At 41.6% G+C, this 20,540-nt stretch overlaps 1 protein-coding gene across 4 annotated transcripts in view; it reads right to left on the reverse strand.

Moving 5' to 3' along the window:
• The window catches only part of GRIN2D (glutamate ionotropic receptor NMDA type subunit 2D), a 688,972-nt gene that overhangs the window by 595,820 nt on the left and 72,612 nt on the right, over window positions 1-20,540 (reverse strand). The gene's annotated exons all lie outside the window — the stretch shown is intronic.

The following is a 20,540-nucleotide window of genomic DNA, read 5'->3' on the forward strand; positions in this document are numbered from 1 at the left end:
CGTCGCGTTTATAACGCAATGCTAGGGGAACGTGTGAACGCGCCCTAAGGCCATTTAAAAACTCAATTTCAGCTTATTGGAGAGTTTGTTCTGACTGCAGATGAGTTTAGATCTAAATGCTTGTGAGTGTTTTGCATGTATACAGGTCATACATATTTTGCTTGTTCCCAAACACATCTGTGATTGGAAGAATCTCCACCTGCAGTGTGTCTACTTAAAAGAAGGGTTTTACTGTTTTCTTCATAAGATTTTAGCATAACATGAGTGTGATGTGAAAGGGCTGGACCTCTGCAACCTTTTATATATTTGTGGTAAAAAAGTGGTTTAAAGGACAACTACCATTCGTTTTACTGATGGTAGAATAGTCTTAGGCCGCGGTCACACGTACCGCTAGACGTCCGTTCATAGCGCGACGCTAGCGCACAGGGGGAGGTCCTCGGCCCGAACGCACATGCGTTTCCAGAGAAACGCATGCGATCGGCTTAACAATCGCATGCGTTTCCCTGGAAACGCATGTGCGTTGGGGCCGAGGACCTCCCCCTGTGCGCTAGCGTCGCGCTATGAACGGACGTCTAGCGGTACGTGTGACCGCGGCCTTACTAACCAGTTTCCCATCCGCCCAGCGTGCATAGAGCAGGGGATATCAGGACCCAGGCGGAACTGGAAGCACAAGTGTATAAATTACAAAGCCCTTTGAGCTGCTCCAGTGACATAGCCGGAGTTCCGCAGACTGATTAGCATAATTTTATATCTCTTTATTAACAAAATTGCGGCTTATAGAGTTATAATAAAAAATGTCCTGAGAACAACAATTCTTTAGGAACTGGTCAGTAGGACTAATCTACCATCAGTAAATCAGTAGATGTTCTTTAACCCCTTCACGCTCTGCGACGGATATATCACGGGCTGAGCCCTCTTCATACAGAGATGGGCTTTACTGCATATTGCAGCGAAGACCCATCGCTAACAACCGCGGTCGGTGCTTGCACCGATCGCGGGTGTTAACCTTTTCTTTGCCGCCGGCAAAGTCGCCGACGGCACTGAAAGCGTTACCTCCGCTCGTCGCTCCCCCGAACGCCATCGGGGGGCAGCGATTGGTTGCCATGACAGCCTCGGGTCTTGTTCAGAGCCGAGGCTGCATGGTTTCTGCATATTCGTGTGAGCCAGTGGTAGGAATGATCTGACCATCTAGGGTTAATTTTCCCTCAGAGGGTCTAAGAAATAGTGAAAAAAAAGTAAAAAGAAAGTTTAAAAAATGTAAAATATTAATAAAATATAAAAAATTAAAATCACCCCCCTTTCCCTATAAAACATATTAAACAGTAAAAATCACAAACAAATTAGGTATTGCTGCGTCCCAAAATGCCCTATCTATCAAGCTATAAAAACACTTATAACCGGCGGTGACCTCTGAAATGGGGAATGGCGCCAAAATGTCTCAAACACGACTTTTACACCTTTTTACATGACATAAAAAATGTAATGAAAAGTGATCAAAATGTTGAACAGTCCTGAAAATGGTAGCAATAAAAACGCCGGCTCATTTTGCAAAAAATGACACATCACACAGCTCCATACACCAAAGAATGAAAAAGTTATTAGCGTGAGAAGATGGCAAATTTTTTTTTCCCTTTTTCATACACATTCGTTTAATTTTTGAAATTGTATTAAAACTTAATAATAAACCGAACCAAAGTAAGGTGTTATTTGGAGCGCAGAGTGAAATTCGTAAAAACTGAGCCCACAAAACGCACATGAGGTTTTGAATTTTTTTTCTGCTTCCCAGTACACATCAAGTAAATTTGTTACGCGCAAAATAAGCCCTCACACAGCTCTGTACATGGAAAAATGAAAAAGTTATGGATTTTTGTAGGTGGAGAGCGAGGAATGGGCAAAAAAAACCTGCGTCCTAAAGGGGTTAATGAATAGTATCCTAATTCTCTGATCCTTTTCTATACAATCTTTGGATGGTGATAATATCTGTTCATTAGCTGGAAGTTATATGTATATAGAGTGGATTTACCATTTACATGTACATTTTGTTTGAACACAACTGCTGTAGAACTTCATCAGAGCTGTTTCAGAGGAACTTCATAAAATACATTTGAGATGCTGCAGTTTCTCATAAGACACACCTGTGCTAATGTAGCAAGCGAGTTGCTGCAGAACTTCGTGAGAAACAGTGGAGCTGCTGCAGAACCTTAGAAGACACACCTGAGCTGCTATAGTACTTTGTTAGACACAACCTTTAAAGGAAACCTACCACTGGTAATGGTAGGTATTAGCTGTAAACACCGGGCACCAGCTGGAGCTGGTGCCGGAGCTTACCTTTGCTAGTGTTTTAAACCGCTATATCGCGGTTTAAACACATTTTGATGAACAGACCCGAAGCAGCTTCGGCGCTGCGCACGACCGCCTCCATGGGAAGTGCCGGAGGTGTCACGCGCGCACGGCCGAGCCGGAGCTACCTCGGGTCTGCTCATCCAAATGTGTTTAAACCGCGATATATCGGTTTAAAACACTAGCAAAGGTAAGCTCCGGCACCAGCTCACCCTGAGCTGCTGCCCGGTGTTTACAGCTAATACCTACCATTACCATTACATTGCTTTGTGGATTGAAAATAGAAACTGTTCAGAGTGACAAATATACAAATAGGGACCAATGTTTTTTTTTTTTTTAAACCCATATAATGGACATTTTGTTAATAAACATCTTCTAAATATACAAAAGTCATAATACATGTGGATGGTGATAGTAATTTACTAGCAATGTAGCAATACTGAAGAGTTAATGTAAAAGCTTTCCACGATCCTCACTGGCACTGATGCTCTTGCCATCTGCAAGCTGGATTGCCCAATTTCTGTTTACATTGCTATTGGCAGCAAATTGCCAGAGAATCTTCACCTTCAGATGCATGAATCTTGAACTAGCTCCAGACAAACATTGTGTGCAAACATATTGGCTGCTTCACACTTTTCACAAAACAATGTAGAAACTGCTGAAGAAATTATCTACAGTTTGAGATTTTGGCAAAGTCTTCATGAAGTTTCCTGTGGCCTTCTTACAGTAATGAATGGATTCACAATGAATAAAAATCAAAAAAGCTTGTTGACACTAAAAACATAAAACACAATCGAAAATAGGATGTAAACAAGAGGGTGTCTAGGTTAAGTTACTGGGCCCAACAGTACAACACAGGGCCCCTCTTTATACAATAACTGGAGCAGTATCGTGATGTTGAATACTGATACAATACTTTCTTTAAAAATGCAATGCAAATGTCTGGGGTGGGGCTCAGCCTGATCACATATGCATATGCGTATAAGCCAAGTGGGGCTTTTTCAGCACAAAATGGTGCTGAAAAACTCTGTTAAGGCTCCATGCACACTTCCACGGCAGCGGACGTGTGCCAAGAGTCTTAAAGGGGTTCTCTGGTCACTATATGTACTTTTTTTTTTTTTAACTAACCAGTTCTTTTGCATATATCATAGTTACACACCCTTACCTCACCACCCTGGGCTGTACACTTTCTTTTCCTTCACTTGTCACTTCACAGCTCACTGCTGCAGCTACATAACTCCAAGATGGCTGCCCCCATTCTGCTAAAAGACTACATCTCCCACAATCTCCCTGGTCAGCACAGCTTCTTCGTACAGAGGAACGTGCCATACCCTCCCAGCAGGGAACAAGGAGCTGACTGCACATGTCAGACCAGAGAGCAAAGACAGTATACAGGTTGTTTCTATGGAAACTAAGTGTAGCAGGAGCTGGCAGTGCACAGGAATGACTTTGATTTCATGAAAAGGGAGCAGAAGATTTAATGACACTGAATTAGTAAAGTGATAAGTGTGGGGAGATAAGGTATAGTGAGGTCAATCTTTGTCACCGGAGAACCCCTTTAAGACGGGACAAGCTATAGGACCTACAATATTTTTTGCAGAGCGGCCATACTGCTCAGACACAATGGGGCACATTTACTTACCCGGTCTTGCACGATCCCCAAAAGTGCATTGTCCGACTGGAATACACATCTGTCACAATTCACAAAGATCGTGCGCTCGAAATCCTGCATCCTGCATGTGTTGCTTCCCGGCACAGGTCCGCTGGAGTTCACCTTCTTCTTTCCGGTGCATGTAAGTGCATTGTCTTGCGACACAAATTGAATGTTAAATCCCGTACTCAGTCCGAATAAGTCGGATCATCTGACCGCCTTCCCCCCCCCCCCCCATTTCTCTTGCATGAAAGCCGCTGCGGCACAAACCCCTGCTAAATTCCTGTGACAGGGGCTCAAATCCCAAAAATGTCGGGAAGACCGATGGAAATGTGTTCCGCGGACCCTTAGTAAAAAAGCCCCAATGTGCTCTGGGCCCGCGCATAATGTGCTTCTATGGCAGCTGTAAGTTAGCTGCCAGCTCTTGGCCGCCACTTATGAATGTGTGAATGAAGTCTTATACACAAGTATTCACAATAATATACGTAGATTTGACCTCTTGACAAAGGTCTTGTGACCGAAACACGTGTTGGGGCTTTTGCTGGGCTGTGTGGTCTTTCCTCATTCATCTATGGTAATACTTTTTTCACTCGATTAGCCCATGTAAGGGCTCTTATTTCACTTGCATTTTATTTGTGTATTTGGTCTGTATTGATACCATCATTACTAGTTTACACTGTATTGAGATTTTTTATATAGACCTGCTACCCAGCACCATTTTTTCTATGCCTTCAACCGCATTGCTAATTCTGTTTAGTTTAATGAGATACTAATAAACTTATATCTTTTATGAGGTGTGGCAATTCTCTTGTCTTTCTTGTTTTAGTAGATGTGTATTGCATTTGGGAAGTGACTTTATATTGAGAGCAGCCTGTTTGCAATATTGTGTGCATAATTGTATACTGATACTGGTTGTTATTGATTTACTGCGTTGGTGGTGTGTACATATAATAGTAGTTTCCACCAAGGAGCCAGCTCCTAGAACATGAAGTATTTATCATTGCTCTATTAACATGCACTATGCAGAAAACATCATAATATAGTACTCTGATAAGAATACAGTTTTACCTTCTTTTGATTGGGAGCCATAAACTTATTTGTTTGTGGCAGACAACAGGCAATGGCATTTTTATGATCAATTCCTGATCTTTGTTTACATAGTGGGAAAATTGAAAAAGCAAATGTCTGATAAAAAAACAATTTCAATTGAAAAGAGATGAGAAAATGAATGGTAGGATACCACATTTCAATTCCTTTTCTGGAAAGATAACAGGGAATATTTTCTTCCTGCTTTATACAAAACAAGAATAAAATAAATCAGGATTCATTTCATATCATGCACAAAAAAAGTACTCTGCTGCAAATCTTGCATGAATGTACATGCTGTATGTACAGACTGGGCCAGCCAAAAATTATATAAAAATACTGTAAATTTTAATATGAATCCTCATAACCTGTATCTACTATCACCACTCCAGACAACTGCTTTTAGCAGCAAGTATTTTGTCAATAATATTATATTCATATTAAATTTATTTGCTTGGGCCCTTTTGATAAAACTGCAGGAAATGGTGGAACAATTGTTGCCACTGGGGTTGAGCAGACCCATTAGGGTTTCAAGTACCCAAACCATCACCCTACAGGTATCAGGTAATGATGACATCACAGGGAGCGGCAATCCCTGGGAAAATAGCAGCAGTTTTGCTGGCGGGATTTAGCGAACTGTGCCAGCACTGATCGCATGTGTTAACGGCATGGCGGGGTAAGCTGAACACTGAACCGGAACTTGAGGCATGTCAACAAAGGTTGTTCCCTTTAACTCCTTAAGGATGCAGCCATTTTGTAGCTTAAGGCTCAGCCCATTATTTTGGATTCTGACTTGGATCGCTTTATATGGTTATAACTTTCGAACACTGTTACTTATCAAAGTGATTCTGAGATTATTTTTTCCCCACATATTGTACTTCATTTTAGTGGTAAATTTTGGCTGATAAGTTTTGTGTTTATTTACAAAAAAAGAAAAAATTATGAATATTTTGAAAAGTTTGACATTTTCGAAATTTGAAATCATTGTGTTTTCAGGCAGATAGATTTACCACCTAAATAAATTGCTGAATAACATTTCCCATATGTCTACTTTACATTTTCATAATTTTTGAAATTTCTGGATTTTTTTCCTAATTTTTAAAATTTCTGGATAATTTATTTTGATGTTGTGTGGCTTACAAATTGAATATCGCTTTTCCGGATTTTCAGAATTTTGGGGAAAAATACAGTTTTAAATGAAATTTTACATATTTGACATCAAATCCCCTATATGATCAACCCATTTTCAAGTTTGCACCCCTCAAACTATCAGAAACAGTTTTTTGGAAGATTGTTAACCCCTTGAGATCTACATACTAATTGAATCAAAATGGAGGTGAAATTTAGAATGGTCAAATATAGGTTCATTTAGTCCTAAATTTTACAAATTTCAAAAAGAAAAATCTCACCATACAATTTGTTCTATAATTTCTCCCAAATACAGAACCCCCCCACATGTGGCCATTACTTATTTTATGGGCACACAGCGAGACGCAGAAGGGAAGGAGCACCCTGCAGCTGCCAGAATTTTAGTTTTATGCCATTTCTTTTGTGAAAATTTAGGAACTTTTTTATTGAGGGCAGGAGTAGAAAAGCAAAAATTCTCTACTGGATTTTTTTTTTTTTTGGTGTTCACCGTATAGCCCGATAATGTTATCTTTATTCTATGGATCAATATGATTACGGGGATACCAGACATGAATATTTTTTCTTACGTTTTACTAAATTTGTCAAATAAAACCCTAATGTGGGAAAAATCATTTTTGCATTGCCGTCTTCCAATCCACTGACCGGTGCATTTAACGGGTTAAACAACTGCGATCAGAGCCCACTCCAACCGTGGGTATCGGCTATCAGTCACAGCTGGCACCACGTGTTTACCGATGCAGGTTCGCCTCAGATCTTGAGCTGAACCGGCATCAGCTCTGCATCCGATATATCGGACGCAGAGCGGGAAGGGGTTTAAATGATTATTATTAACTGTTGCTTTGACATAAATTTTAATAGGTACAATAAAAAAGTATTGCATATTTCCCAGAGTGGCACATCAATGGCTATATGTCTCCATGTGCCTACTCTTTCTGACCCCAATGGGTACAATCTAATTCTTCATCTCTCCCCAAGAGGCCCCGCAGGTGGAAGAGATGAATGAATCATAGCCAGAAATTTTTTCCGCTCACCTTCCGCCCCTTTTGTCTCTGCCAATAGTAGGGCAGCACTTTGGCTCAGTGGTTAGCACTACAGCCTAGCAGCACCATTCATGGTCAACATCTGCAAAGAGTTTGTATGTTCTCTCCATGTTTGCGTTGGTTTCCTCCCACACTCCAAAACATACTGGTAGGTTGATTAGACTGTGAGCCCCATTGGGACAGGGACTAATGTGGCAAGCTCTTTGCAGTGCTGCGTAATATCTGCGTGCACTATATAAATAAAGGAATTATTATTAATACCAATGCAAGAAGAGTTGGGTTGGGTCAAAGGTCAACTCATAAATAAAAAAAATACTTGTTTACCAGCATACAGCATGAAATTATTATTTCCAAGAAAAATACTATTAAAACTTCAACTTTAATGAAAAAATAAACACATCATGATAAAATTAAAAGAACCTATGCTTGAAAGTGTAAGCTGATCCTAATGACACCATTTTGTTCTCATTACAGTTGCAGTTTCAACAGTATTTTTCTATTAAATAATATTTTTGAACCATATGCTGGTAAACAACCTTTTTTTGTTTATGAATAATAAAATTACAGCTGACCCTGGTAGGGAGACAACTGAAATGAGCATTTCATTGGAGGAGGGGATGTTTAATAAAATGGAGCTGTCCAAGCTAATTAACTTCTTAAATTCCTAATTAATGATCTTATTAAAGAGGGATCATATTTGTATTTAAAAGTCTGTCCTCACATTGGGAGAAATTATAGTTGGTACACCTTTTCACTAGCACCACATTAATCTAAAATTAGATACAATGCATTTGTAGCTATAAGTTTACAGAATGCCAAATAATTAAAACAGCCTGTAGTCATAATTATGACAATCTAGTGGTGATCATAGTGCAAAGCATTGCTGTTTACTAAATAAAATATATCCTGGAGCTATCTCTTTAATATTATGTTCATCAATTGAAATATTATGACATTTCATTCCCAATGTGGTTTAGCCCACACTGTACACAGTGACAAAACAATTTCAACAGAATAAAAATAGGCACTAATTTAAAGAGATTTCTAAAAGCTGTACAAAAATAACATAGAACTAAATATAATGAAGTTACAGAAAATTGTTTGTACTATAAAAAAACAAAGCATTTGGAAGCATACAATGAACAAGAAAGGAGCATGCTGGTACTTAATTCATATGTGAACACAAAGCTGTGAAGCAATCTGGTCAAGGAAGCATTCAATCTAGAAACTGGAAATCTGCTTTTTAATTCAAAGAGCAATCAAGCCCTTGAAAAAGCTTCCAGCTGAAGTAGTAATTGTAAAATCACGTTCCCAGGAAGGTAAGATGAAATTGTAGAGGTTGTGTTCTTCAGCAAAATAAAAATATGTAATTTCAAAAATAGAGTGCACCAGCCTTGAGTCAGTAGATACCGCACATAAGCACAAACAAAGTACTCAGGATAATGTATTATCTTGTAAATTAGTACCAGGACACCAGTGTCCTTATTTATTAGTTCATACACTTCATTTTTAATTGTATAAACGCAATAATAAATGTGAAAAAACAATGCATATAAGTGGCTGACTCCTGGCTAGGTCTGGCAGTGTTTAATATGATAGTAAAAAGCCTTGTGCTATGTTATATATTGGAAAAAGCAATTAGACAAATGGGTAGAAACACACAGTGAATTGCTTTCAAATATTGTGCACATCAGAAAATAATTAGCTATGATAAATATAGATATGTGTATGTCTATACAGTTTATATATGTACTAGGATGAAGACAATGAATATTTACTGCCATTGTCTTAAAATAAAGATAGGTTCTATAGGTTTGTTCTTAAGTTGAATTTGTATGTAAGTCGAAACTATAATTGTATAATTGTAGCTGCAGACAACATTTTTTTGACCTCTGTGACAATTGGATTTTAAAAATGTTGGATTGTCATCAGAACCATGATTAATAATAAAGCTTCATTACAGACACCTTTGATAACTATTACAAATGATTATTTTAGTCTAGGACTAAAGTACAGTAAATTACCAACATCCAGAGGTCCGTTTGTAACTATGGGTCGTCTGTAAGTCGTGTGTTCTTAAGTAGGGGACCGCTTATATTATCATTTTGCCAGTTTTAATCTTTTCTTGATGCTTAGGTTTTATTTATATATTTAGTTTGTACACCTGGAAAATCATTGTAGTATTTATCAGTATACCTTAAACTATAACTTTATTTTTAGTAGTGTGTGTGTATAGCGGTGGAGTGTTGTGAATTATTTTTTAATTCACTTCATTAAGAAAATCTGCTCAGTTTGTAAAGGAACAGGCTGCTGGGGTAGTGCTGCTTAGCAATGGTGGATTCCCAAATAGGCAGAATGTGCGGGCGCTAACCACGTCCCATCAGGCCCTGGGCTGCCAACCCCCTATAACAGTGATGGCGAACCTATGGCACGGGTGCCAGAGGTGGCACTCAGAGCCCTTTCTGTGGGCACTCAGGTCATCACCAGAGATGACTCCAGGTATCTTCCTGCAGTCCCAGACAGCCCAGGACTTGCTGTACACAGAGCTATTTTAAAGTGACAGCTCAACCTGGGACTATTTTCTGCTTTATTGGTGTACTCAGGGTTCTGGTATCAATGAAAACTGTGACAGAGAAGGGAGTATAAATCACAAATTAAATTTCTGTGTTGGCACTTTGCGTTAAATAATTGGGTCTTTGTTGTAGTTTGGGCACTCGGCCTCTAAAAGGTTCGCCATCACTGCCCTATAATAATTTGGCCAGCCTCTGTAAGTCAGTGATGCAGCAAATATTTGTCACACTTGAAGGAGTGCCACTAACAGCTCATGCCTGGCCTCAGATGAAGGCTCTCTAAGGAAGCTGTGGACAATCTATGTGTGCAGGGCATGAAGCAGTTAATACTGCTGTGCCTGCTGCATCATTGTTCAAAGCTTTCAGCTCCCTGAAATTGAAAAGGTATCCTGGGTTCCCGGAATGATGAGTTGGTATGGCTAAACTGTTAAAATTACCCTGGAAGGGGAGGGAGTTACTTGTAGAATGCTGAGGAGGTCTGGTAGTCAGGAATGAGGGGGGCTGTGTGAGATATTAACTTATGGTTGTCCTTGTCCAGATTGTCCCATACAAGAAGCTTTAAGGAAGACCCTTAGGTTATCCTTTAGTAATATCTCACACTGTTCTTCTTATGCTTTGAGATGGATCACCTACCTAAGCTTCTATAATCCTGATATAAGTTATGCACCTGGATTTGGGGATTTTCTGAATGGATGGAGGCTATGAGTAGGTAGACATTTTCAGGCTGATGTTTAATTAGGTTCACGCCAGGTCTTGTTAGGGCCATGTTGTCCCCGAGCCTGTGTTGTATTATTTTTGGGTCATTGTCTTGTTGGAAAGGTGGGGGCTGAGAGCTGAGGAGTCTGCAGAACAGACAAGTCACATGTTGTTTTTTGAAATGCATCCAAACCAAAGCCCAACCCCTGGGACAACACAGAGGATTCTGTCGTTCCATGAGCAAGGTAAGGTATAACACATAATTATAGGGTGGGTGAATTCAGGCTGTATAAAATAAGACTGGATGGAGCTGTTTATAAAGAAACTTACATGGAGCTGTGTCTGTTGGGCTGTATTTAATAAAAATGGGGATCTGTATATGGAAGACTTTATATAATGAAACTGTAAGAGGATGCTATAAATATTCATTAGTCTTTCTGGCATTGTAAAAAAATCATTAGGGTGTTGTATATAAATTAGGAGGGTGCTCTGGTGGTCATTGTAGAACACGTGTGTTTCAGTGCATTGCAATTTCTGATGCAGTCGTGACTTGAGGGTGTGTTCTCAAGTGTGGCTAAAACTATGTCTCAATTGCATCTTAATCAGTTTTGATGTGGTTTTAGATTAAGTTTCTTAATTTTACAGGTGAAAGTCATGAAGTAAACAGGTGAATCACATTTATTGAACAGGTTTGCCCTTCAAAATCAAATTTACTTGTTAAATTAAGAAACTGCACCTAAAACCACATCTAAACTCATTATGAGGGTAAAGCCACACAGGGTATACCGGTATGTATTGTGTTGAGAGAAGCAATGCACACACCCAGGGCTTTTCACAATTGTATTTGAAAACACAATTCCATTGAAACACATTCAAACAGTAATGAGCTCCAAGTATGAATATGAGTGAATAAATTAGGTTTTTGGGTATATAATATGGGCATGCTAGAATGCATGCCTGCATAAATGTATGCATAGGTATGTATTGCATATGTTTGTGTGTAAATGGAACACTATAATTAAAAAGATTTGCTCATCTTTCATGTTTATCCTCCATTCGCGATTATTCATAAAGACTGGAGAATAGTTATGAATAATAGTATGCTAATAATATGTTAGAATAAGAATATGTTGCCAAAAATATTTTATATGTATCCATAGACTGTTTCAAACTGTCTCTGACTGTCTCTGTCACTGACCATCTCAGTCACTGACACTGTCTGTCTCTGGCAGTCCCTTTCAGTGACTGTGTGTCTCGGGCACTCTCATCCCAGTGACTGTCCGCCTCTGGCACTCTCATTTCAGTGACTGTGTGTCTCAGGCACTCTCATTCCAGTGACTGTCTGTCTTGGGCACTCTCATTCCAGTGACTGTCGTTATACTCAGTTAGCCTCAAAAAGGTATCGCCTGATTTCTTCACTCTTCTTCTGCTCTCCATGGCTAACACAGTACAAATCTACACTACTAGCAACTTGGAAGATACCACAATGTACCGCACAAGAATGGAACTGAAAACCCGGCTTAAAAAGTTTGCACAGCTAAACAGCGACATATTTTTCCTAACAAAATGCAAAAAGGAAGGACTCATCCCAAAAGGCTTCACACTACGCAACCCAACCTGGAATACTTACAACAGTCGATTTGCAGAATGGCTATGCATACGGACATCTGAAAAACTGCGCAACAACATGATTAAGATTCTCTACAACAACAAGAGGAAAATACAGGAGGAAATACATGCCCTAAAGACACTACTGGAACATGATACAGAGGAGATGAAGGACCAACTCCAATTATATTACCATAAACTTCAGGATATGGTACAACAAAAAGAAAAAGCTCCATAGACTAAGACAAAAAATCTCCATCACCAAAGCACAAGTGCTGAGCCAGGTCACCAGAGCTGTGTTGTGAACCTTTCCTCCTATGAGCCTGACAAACATGAGATGTCAGTTCTCTCCAAAGGTCTGTCCTTCTGCCCTGCAAGATCTGTGGACAAAATTAAACTCTGCAATGACATGGAGGAATTCTTCAGAAAAATAAGACTCAGAGAATATTTCCACGACAGAGACTCTCCTCACAGCACAGATTTGGAGACAGGACAGTTCAACAGCAACCCAACAAAAAGATCTACATGGACCCCCAAATCTGGAACCAACTCAACACTGGATACATACATTGACCACTTCAGAAAAAAAGTGAAAACTGAAATCCTGGGGAAAAGAAAGAAACAAGTAAATAACCTAACCCTGCAGGAACAAAGGGCTATTCTATCATTGAAAACAAACCCAGATATCATCATAAAACCTGCAGACAAAGGAGGTGCAATAGTCATAATGAATACCTCTGACTATATCAAGGAAGCAAACAGACAGCTGTCCAATACCATTCATTATAGTAAACTTGAGAGTGATCCAACAGAGGCCTACAAGAAGCAACTTATTGATATGACCAAGAAGTTTTCAACTGAGATGCAACACAAGGTCAACCTACTTATCCCAGAGGATCCCAGGCCAGGCTGTTTCTATATGCTCCCCAAGATACACAAGGATGGTAATCCAGGAAGGCCTATTATTTCTGGCATTGGCACCTTGACGGAAAGTATCTCAGGTTGGGTGGAAAATCTCCTTAAACCCCTGGTCAGAAGTACTCCTAGCTACATCCAGGACACTACTGACCTTTTAAACAAGCTCAAGACTGTAGGCCCACTTCCTGATGGTACAATTCTGGCCACCATGGATGTGGAATCCCTATACACTAACATCCCCCATAAAGATGGAATAGCAGCATGCCGGGCACATATGGAGAAGCACAACTTACCAACAGAACTGGTCTCAGATCTCATACAATTTGTGCTCACCCACAACTATTTTTCATTTGGAGAGGATCTGTACCTACAGTGTATGGGAACATCGATGGGTTCAAGGTGTGCACCACAGTATGCCAATCTTTTTATGGCTGAACTGGAAGGTGCTTACTTATCCACATGCACCACAAAACCCATGATCTACCTCCGTTATATTGATGATATTCTGATCATCTGGACGGCAGGTGAGGAGGCCCTAATTCAATTCCATAAGGGCTACAACAACTTTCACCCCACCATCAATCTGAAACTAAGCTATTCAGACAAGGAGATACACTTTCTGGATACCACCATACAGATTAAAGACAGCCACTTAACCACAACAATATTCCATAAACCAACAGACAGAACGGCCTACCTGAGAGATAACAGCTTCCACCCCAAACACACAAGACAGTCTATCATATACAGCCAAGCAATACGCTACAACCGTATCTGTTCAGACAAGAAAGACCTGGAAAAACACCTCCTGGAGCTCAGGTCTGAATTTCTCCAGTTGGGCTACAGGCCAAAAGTGACTGATAACCAAATAGGTAAAGCAGCAGCCATCAACAGAGATGATTTACTCAAATATAAGGAGACCCAACAGGAGGCCAGAGTACCCCTAGTAGTCACTTATAGCCCACAACTGGAGATCCTGCGTCACATTGCCAAGGAACTCCAACCGATTCTGCATAAAGAAAGAAATATTTCCAGTCCCTCCTCTCCTGTCCTTCCGGCAACCACCAAACCTGAAACAACTGGTTGTCCGGAGTGCCCTGAGACCCCCATCAGAAAATGGTACCTCACCCTGCCTGCAAAGCAGATGTAAAACGTGCCAGCACATCCGCACAGGTGACCAGGTACCCGTACCTCAAACACAGCAGGTACATCAGATCAAGGGGACCTTTTCCTGCAGGTCCTCTAATGTGGTCTACCTTATTATGTGTCAGCAGTGTCCAACCACAGGCCTTTATGTTGGGGAAACAGGTCAGAGACTCCATCAACGTATGAACTCACACAGAGCTGATATTAAAAATGAAAGAAAAGATCTGCCAGTGGCTGCACACTTCTCCAGAGAGGACCACACTATGGAGGATTTGCAGATTACTATTTTAATGGGACATTTTAAGACACAGAGGGAAAGGAAAGAATGGGAGTATAAATTAATGAGGAGATTCAACACCTTGCAAAGTGGTCTTAACATTCATGCCAGCTTCATGACCTCCTACCTCTGACCTGGAGGCCACAAGCAGATAAGACCCAGGGCTCATGTGTCTCGCCTCATAGGTTTTTAATGTTTTTATTGCCATCCTGTTGTAAATAAGATGTCCCTGTTTTTATCAATCTGTTGTTTTAGAGGTTTTTTTAATATCCTTTGATGATCACTGTTTAGTGTGTATAAAATGCTGTGAATTTTCTGTTTCATGCATAACATCATGTCTGACGAAGAGAACTAGTCTTCTCGAAATCTCACCATCAAATATACTCAGTTAGCCTCAAAAAGGTATCGCCTGATTTCTTCACTCTTCTTCTGTTCTTGGGCACTCTCATTGCAGTGACTGACGTTCTAGGGCACTCTCATTCCAGTGACTGTTGGTCTCGGGCACTCTCATTCCAGTGACTGTCGGTCTCGGGCACTCTCATTCCAGTGACTGTCGGTCTCGGGCACTCTCATTGCAGTGACTGTCGGTCTCGGGCACTCTCATTGCAGTGACTGTTGGTCTCGGGCACTCTCATTGCAGTGACTGTTGGTCTCGGGCACTCTCATTGCAGTAACTGTCTGTCTTGGGCACTCTCATTCCAGTGACTGTCTGTCTTGGGCACTCTCATTCCAGTAACTGTCATTTTTGGGCACTCTCATTCCAGTGACTGTTGGTCTTGGGCACTCTCATTCCAGTGACTGTTGGTCTCGGGCACTCTCATTCCAGTGACGGTCAGTCTTGGGCACTCTTATTCCAGTGACTGTCAGTCTCCGGCACTCTCATTGCAGTAACTGTTAGTCTCGGGAACTCTCATTCCAGTGAATGTCGTTCTCAAGCACTCTCATTCCAGTGCGGTTGGTCTTGGGCACTCTCATTACAGTGGCTGTCGGTCTCGGGTACTCTCATTACAGTGACTGTCTGTGTCCCTGACACACTCATTACAGTGACTGGCTGTGTCTCCGACTGTCACTTTGTCTATGGAGAGATTTATTAGAAGTGTCTGAGAGCAGAAATGCTCTAGTTGCCCATGGCAACCAATCAGAGCTCAAGTTTCATTTTTCCACAGATGTTTATAAAATTACAGCTGATCTCTGATTAACTAGGAGCTCCCATTTTTTTATTCAAGTTTCCGAGGAAAAATATGATTTATTCAATCTATAATCTATCTTTGTTACCTATATGAAATAGTTTCTTTGCTATCCCCCTCAGATTACCTTAGTGCTGCAATAGCTTCTTCCTCCTCATGTGCTGAAAAGCCCTATGAGTCCATAGCTTGTTTACACTTTATCAGTCAGTTTCATGGGAAGTGAGGAGCAGCTGCTCCTTGCTAACAAGGCAGGAGGTAATCTGACAGGGCTCTCTCTGTGTAGGAAGCAAAGCTGGTTGTGTTCAAGACAGTGGATACAGATGTCTCCTGCACAGCATAGTGAGGTAAAAGGTCTCTCCTGTTCCTCTCACCCCAGTCTGTGATTTTACAGATTTTTTTCTGTCTTTCTCATGCTTCTCCCCTCCCCCACCTTGTCATTGGCAGTATTATCTCTGTGCAGATAAGTTATTAACCCTTAGTGCTCACAAAGCACAGGCTATAGACTTCATGTAACTGGTGTACTTGGATTTCACAATTTAGTAAAATCACTATAGCTTTACAGTTATGCTTTAAGTCTACAAATTTTATCCATACTTCAGTTGTCCAAAAATGTCTACCCTGAATTGTGTGCATACATCCTGAAATGGCATCTAAGTACATTACAATTGTAATTCAAATCTAGTGGACCCCAATATAAATTCCGAGCTCCCCAACTATAAAGTACTGATCTTTTTGTATGGAGAAGAAACATTTAAAGGAAACCTACCACTACGGATCTGCCTAGTAAGGTAGATCCGGTGGTAGGTGTCTCTAATATATGTAAGGATAGCCCTTTTAAGGGCTAATCCTTTAGTCCCCTTTATCTTTTCTAATCTTTAATTGAAATAATATGATAATTTAATTTACCAAAGAGGCCACTGGGGCATGGAGTAGCCGGAGCTGAGGCTACATGGCAGGCTACTCCACGCCCAAGTAGCCTCCTTGATCCTCCTACCCACATATCTTCAGCAGGCAGCTGCGAGGAGCTGCACGCCCTTATCCGCGAAGCCACTGTATATTAATATATATCCAGTATAGAGGTGTTGGCAGCAGACCCAAACAAGGGTTTAATAAGGGAGACAGTCTTCTTGAGCTATGCCTGAGAACTGAATTAAGTTTTGATACTGTCTATATTTCAGTTTTTGAACATGTAGATGAACCTTGCTAAATATTGGTTTCTCACCTGTTCAAAATGAATAATATCATAAATCAATCATATTCCATCCTTTAACATGTGAATTACACTGATAAGCAGAGACACTCATTGCAATTCATGCATATTTCCCTTTCACGACCTTTATTTGGTCCGTGGCAACATTGTCATACCACTCAAAGGGCCACACTAATTACCACCACAGCACAGCAAAAAATTCTACCCCAGAAACCAATTCATTCAAAAGATAACTAATATAGACCAGACAATAAATAAAAATCCATAGTTATGGAAACCCCCCGAGCAGACAATAATAAGGGATCACCCCAACCCAGACCATAAAAATGGAGATACCTCCAGAGCAAACAAAAAACACTCACCTCTGATCACTCCTCTTATGCTCCCAGTGCCACCATGGATGTTCTTCTATGATCCAGCCACACTCTGCTCTGGGTCCTGATTTTGGTACCTGATACAAGCATCAAGACCTGGAGCTGAGTGGCACCTCGAGCCTGAGACCCCACAGGCCACAGATTGTGCACCCCTGCTATATCACATATAAAGACGCTATGCTGTCTTTATATTATTTAAATTATTTAAATGGTGCTGCCATCCTAGCAGAGATTGTTGCCCACCTGAGATGTCGGTTGACAACCGAGGGCCTGTCATTTAGAATGATCTGTAACAACATACAGATCATGTGCAAACTGCCATATACTGCAACATGGCAGTATTGCAGTATATGGTCGGTACAATCACAAACCCTAGGGTTCAAGGATCCTAGGGTGCCTTAAAAAAGTTTCATAAAAATAAAAAATTAACCAAAATTAAAATTAATTAATCAAATTAAATAAAAAACAAATAAAATCATAACCCTTTTAGGTATTACCACATCACAAAAGTCTTGATGTATTATAAAAAAAAATTATTAGTCCAAACAGTGAATTCTAACTGAAAATAGCACCCAAATGTCCAAAGGTCCCTTTGTTTCTTTTTGGTAACATATAAAAATTGAAAATAAAAAGATCACTAGGTCTTACAGTTTCCAAAATGTTAGCAATAAAAACGTCAACTTATCCTGCAAAAAAGGACATCCCATGTAGCTCTGTACAGTGCAGTATGAAAAAGTTATTGGCGAATACGTTATAAGTATCAGTATACGTTATAAGTAGAGATGAGCGAACATGCTCGTCCGAGCTTGATGCTCGTTCGAGCATTAAGGTACTCGAGACGGCTCGTTGCTCGGACGAGTATTTCCCCTGCTCGAGATCGAGCATTTAATTAAAAAAACACAGTGAAGAACAATGAAGAATAGAATAAAAACAGTGAACACAGTGAACACAGGATCATTTAAGTGAAAAACACAGTGAAGAACACAGTGAAGAATAGATTACAGATGTTCGGCACATCTGCTTACTTGTCGGAAGATACGCGCGGAACGGTGCGAACAAAATAGCATGTGAAGAACAATATATATGTGTGAAGAAGACATTGCAGAACACGGTGAGCAGGACGGAGACACAAGGGAGCAGCACAGAGACACCGGGGAGCAGCACAGAGACATCGGGCAGCGGCACGGAGACATCGGGGAGCGGCACGGAGACATCGGGGAGCGGCACGGAGACATCGGGGAGCGGCACGGAGACATCGGGGCACGGAGACATATGGGCACGGAGACATATGGGCACGGAGACATATGGGCACGGAGACATATGGGCACGGAGACATATGGGCACGGAGACATCGGGGCACGGAGACATCGGGGCATGGAGACATCGGGGCACGGAGACATCGGGGCACGGAGACATCGGGGCACGGAGACATCGGGGCACGGAGACATATGGGCACGGAGACATATGGGCACGGAGACATCGGGGCACGGAGACATCGGGGCACGGAGACATCGGGGCACGGAGACATCGGGGCACGGAGACATATGGGCACGGAGACATCGGGGCACGGAGACATATGGGCACGGAGACATCGGGGCACGGAGACATATGGGCACGGAGACATCGGGGAGCGGCACGGAGACATCGGGGCACGGAGACATATGGGCACGGAGACATATGGGCACGGAGACATATGGGCACGGAGACATATGGGCACGGAGACATATGGGCACGGAGACATCGGGGCACGGAGACATCGGGGCACGGAGACATCGGGGCACGGAGACATCGGGGCACGGAGACATATGGGCACGGAGACATCGGGGCACGGAGACATATGGGCACGGAGACATATGGGCACGGAGACATATGGGCACGGAGACATCGGGGCACGGAGACATCGGGGCACGGAGACATCGGGGCACGGAGACATATGGGCACGGAGACATCGGGGCACGGAGACATCGGGGCACGGAGACATCGGGGCACGGAGACATATGGGCACGGAGACATATGGGCACGGAGACATATGGGCACGGAGACATCGGGGCACGGAGACATATGGGCACGGAGACATCGGGGCACGGAGACATATGGGCACGGAGACATCGGGGCACGGAGACATCGGGGCACGGAGACATAGGGGCACGGAGACATATGGGCACGGAGACATATGGGCACGGAGACATATGGGCACGGAGACATCGGGGCACGGAGACATATGGGCACGGAGACATCGGGGCACGGAGACATATGGGCACGGAGACATATGGGCACGGAGACATCGGGGCACGGAGACATATGGGCACGGAGACATATGGGCACGGAGACATAGGGGCACGGAGACATCGGGGCACGGAGACATCGGGGAGACTTCAGTGGAAGAAGAGCAGCGGATCCCGGGACAGCGTATCTCCCGACAAGTAAGCAGATGTGCAGAACATCTGCAATCTATTCTTCACTGTGTTTTTCACTTAAATGATCATGTGGTCACTGTTTTTATTCTATTCTTCACTGTTCTTCACATCTGTTAAGTTGTCGGGAGATAATATACGCGCGGAACAGTGAAGAATAGATTGCAGATGTTTGCATACATCTGCTAACTTATCAGAAGACATTCTTTTTCAATTAATTAACACATTTTATTCCCGAACCATGGTCCCTTTGAAAAATGCTCGAGTCTCCCATTGACTTCAATGGGGCTCGTTATTCGAGACGAGCACTCGAGCATCTGGAAAAGTTCGTCTCGAATAACGAGCACTCGAGCATTTTAGTGCTCGCTCATCTCTAGTTATAAGTTATCGGAATAAGGTGAGAGAAGGACTTTTTTTGGGACAAAAGCTTTTCATTTTTCAAAATGTAGAAAAACTTAATAAAACCTATATCAAATTGGTATCCCAAGAAGAGGTGTCATTTGGAGAGTAGATTGAAAGCCATAAATTGAAGACCACAAGCAAATGGCACAAATGCTTTTTTTTTAAATCAATTTCACATTATTTGTAATTTTTTTCAAGCTTCCCGGGACATGGCATGAAATTTTAAATAATGACACTAGGAACTTGTTATGCAGAAAACAATGACTCATAGACTTATGTACATGAAAAAATAAAAACATTATGGATTTTTGAAGGTAGAGATTAATAAAATCTGACTTTGGACTGAAAAGAACATGCAAACTGCTTGCACATGTATTTAAAGTATTTGCGCCAGTAGTGTGTCGCGGCTACACTGTGTCCAATGTGCCACCAAATTCTTTACCTAGAGAGGCATTCCTGTGCTGATTTAAAC

This window comes from Engystomops pustulosus, chromosome 6 (genome assembly GCF_040894005.1).
Source record: "Engystomops pustulosus chromosome 6, aEngPut4.maternal, whole genome shotgun sequence".
In the NCBI taxonomy this organism is placed as follows: Eukaryota; Metazoa; Chordata; class Amphibia; order Anura; family Leptodactylidae; genus Engystomops; species Engystomops pustulosus.